This window comes from Marmota monax, unplaced genomic scaffold (assembly GCF_021218885.2).
Source record: "Marmota monax isolate L192 unplaced genomic scaffold, Marmota_monax_Labrador192_F-V1.1 WCK01_AAM20220418_F8-fsc00449, whole genome shotgun sequence".
NCBI lineage: Eukaryota > Metazoa > Chordata > Mammalia > Rodentia > Sciuridae > Marmota > Marmota monax.
In genome coordinates, this window is record NW_026695239.1 from 839,917 (window position 1) to 843,525 (window position 3,609).

Genomic DNA, 3,609 nt, shown 5'->3' on the forward strand with positions numbered 1-3,609 from the left:
AATGGAGGTCTATCCAGTAGCACAGGAAAGGGAGAGCAATTGCAGGGGGATAAATGCTGCTATCCAGGCTGCAAGGTTGGCCCCTCTGCTCTCCATGAATGGGGCTGGGTCTTGATTGAATGTGTGGATAATAAAAAGAACTATATTACTTTATTTTCATAATTTTTCTTAAAGGTGAAGTGGTGTTTTTTTTCATGTTTCCTTTTGCATAGAAGGATAGTGAGAATAAGATTCCTCTGCAAAAGAAGGGTACATTCCTTCCTTGACTTACACTCCAAATTAACACACACCTACACATACACAAACAAATGTATGTGCACAGGTGTGCAGGCACACATGCATACACACAGCCTTGCAACCTTCCCCACCAACAGATACTCATGCCTATTATGTACACATCCATGCACCTGAGCATGCATGTATAACACACACACACACACACACACACACACACATATGCACACAGCACATGTGAACACATGTATACTTGTCTGGCTGGCTTTCACCTCTGCGGCTATAGCATTAGAGGAAACCAGGAGAAGAGCCAGGAAAAGCCAAGGGAGGAGTCTGGTAGCAGAAGAGTGGTCTCACTTCCTAAGAGTTCACTTTCCCTAATCCAACTCTGCCTCAAATCCTAGATTTCTCTCTCTGGGTTCAGGAATTGATTTTCCAATAATTTAACCATAGTGATTCCAGGCTTATCCTTTTTCAGGTATTGATTTCACGGACACCTGAGCTTAGAATATGAGTTCCCTCAAGTGTTCCTGGACCCTTCTCCTTTCAGGCATAAAAGAGTAATGAAGTTCACAGCTTGGGCTCTGGATTTATTTGGAGACAAAATTTCTTAGGAGACCTACCAACTTACCAGCCAAACCAACCAACAAAACGAGGGGATCAGTGTGGGGAAAAAACACAGGTGAATATCCCCTGAACACTGCTGCATTTTTCTTCCTCATACATATCAAGAGATGCAAGTGGAGGATTTGTTTGATTAGCTCTTTCTGGTTTCTTTACAAATGGGGGAATGCGAGGGTTGAGTAGACTTCCTCTGAAGAGATGGGAAGTAGAAGTGGCCACATGTGTCCAGTGGCTAAGATGTGCCTTTATCACTAATTGCTTCCTCTTGTTGCAAACACAGGGAGTTTTCATGTGTCAAGAAAACTTTCTTAGGGAGCAAATGTGAGATTAATATACAGGGACATGATTTTTTAGTGACCAAAACTTGCCTTTTCTTCCAGTGAAATATCTTGGAGTTTCATATCAGTTAATGCAACTGTTTACGGTGTTAGTTTTTTGTATTAAAGCTCAGCATATGTAAATCTCACTCACCTGTCTCATAATAATTATAGGCTTTTACTATAGCTGGTTTTAAATTCTTTACTTGCATGTCTTGTTCCACCAAGAAGGAGAAACTCAGGGCTTGATTGGTTAGCTGGAGAGACAGGAAAAATGAGTTGGAATCAAACATTAGCTTTTTTACTTGTTACCATCTCCTTTTCTTAAAATATTACCAAATCCCATAACTGTACTTTATATCCCTATCAAAATCTAAGAAAGAATGGGGAATTTTGTGACTTGCTTAACATACCCAATGACATAAAAAGAAGGACAAAATTTCTGTGGCAGTCAAATGGAGCAAAGTGAACCTCGCTGACCAGTTGTCCCATTTCCCTTTGTGACTCTTTTGTCCTTCCTCATTGTGTATGTGAAAAGCATTATTTGGAGTCTGGATAGACTTATTAAAACTTCTATTAGTTTTACAGACCTAGCAGAGTCTTATGAAGTCTTACCTTCCTAAGGTAGATTAGGACAGGATTGGTCCTCACTTCAGTCCTTTGAATCTCAGGCTGTTCTTGAAGCTATGGACAAAGGGGATAAGCCAGAAACATGAAGAAATTCTATACTGAGAGCAGTTTTTAGGTATTTATCATCAAAATGACTTCTCTGGAGCATTCAAATTACTACTTTTTATTTCTTCAGGAATAACAATAATGATAATATTTATTGATCCTATTCCTCTCATATATCCATATATTGAATATACATTTATATCCTATAGGTATATGTGACAGTTAACTTATATACCCTCTTTTTTTCTTTTTGTGTAGTTGGAAGGTAACTCAGTATATCTGCACATACCTAGATGTCTAAGCCTTCTAGAACATTATTTTTCATTTTTATGACTTTTACCTTAACTGATATCATATAATCTTCCAACCCACACTAAAACTATGGGAATATACTTTAGAGCTGCAAGATCCAGGACATTAGTAAAATCAAGTTGACAATGTAAATATCACAATTTATCATGGGATTGCTATCTGTAAGACATTTTGGGTTTACCTTTTTCACTGAAGCCTGATATCATCTTCAAATCCACAATAACCATGTTGGATCTGGGTCTTTCGCCAGTGTAACTATGAAGTAAGGCAGAGTGATAAACCTTCAAATAAAATTCCTTGGAATTGATTGAAGATAGAAGTTTCCCCTTGTTTATTTGTACCACTCAGTTTCTCTATCTACTGTATCTGTGTTATTGTTCTTTGACAAACCCACCCTTGTCAACTCTACTCTTCAGTTATGGCAATATATTATTAAGGTTAAGGCTTTTCAGTAAGGGTGAAGACAATTTTCTTATAAATACATATTACAAGACTTCCATACCCATTACATAATTAATTTGGACAATAGAGTTCCCCCAATACAAGGAAAAAAAAGTTTTCATATTCTACAAAAAAGTCTAGTTGTGATTTAGGGTTTACCTAATGTTGATATGAATCTGAAATTTCCTGTGAGCATCTACTCCATCACAATTTTGGGATGAGAATCAACATGCAGAGTGAAGGGAACTTTCCCTTCTTTCTTGGGAAGGATGTTATATCTTAGTGAAGTCTTAAAAAAAAAGGGAAATACTTCATCTTTGCACACAAAAAATTCAACAATAACTTTCAAACAATTCATTTCTTTTGTTAGCACACATTTCCTATTTTAACATTCAGAATTTACTCTTGAGACTTTCTCTCAGCATCCCTTACACCATGGCAGTCTCACCTGGAGGTACACACATCCTGACCCCAACACTGTGGTGTCATAATCCCCTGGAATCTCAGACAGCATGACCTCCTGCAGCAGCAGGCGATTGTCATCATCTATGTGGAATTCTTCAGAGAATGTGTTAGAAGATTTGACAGTGACCGAAACTGCCATCTTACTTTTTTGTGAAAGTTGTTGCTCCATATTTGGAGAGGGCTTGGAGAGCTACCACTGTATCCTGAAAAAAGATGGGTACAAAAATTACAGAAGAGGAAGATAGCTAAATCACACCGAATGTAAACCATATCAAATTTATACTCATTCAGGATTATTTAGTAATAAACACAATTCATTAATAAAATCTAAATTCAGTTCAAATCTAGATTTGAATGATGAACTATTCTAGGTACTTTGGAGGAAATAAATAATTTTTTTCATTGAAGTAGCTTACAATAAACATATAGCAATAAGACACAACTATCTGACATAAGGAAAGGCTATTTCAATAATTTATAAATTCATGTAGCAATATTTGTTCAAAAATTCAGAAAAGGCAGAAGAAAATGTGGTCTAGAC

At 36.9% G+C, this 3,609-nt stretch overlaps 1 long non-coding RNA gene across 1 annotated transcript; it reads right to left on the reverse strand.

Moving 5' to 3' along the window:
* Positions 1–648: 648 nt before the first annotated feature.
* Positions 649–3,265, reverse strand: LOC124089786 (uncharacterized). The gene is made up of 4 exons (XR_009226333.1): positions 3,052–3,265; positions 2,344–2,892; positions 1,791–1,859; positions 649–1,432 (listed from the first exon to the last, which is right to left on the reverse strand). It is a non-coding gene; the product is annotated as an uncharacterized LOC124089786 (long non-coding RNA).
* Between the last annotated feature and the right edge of the window lie 344 nt (positions 3,266–3,609).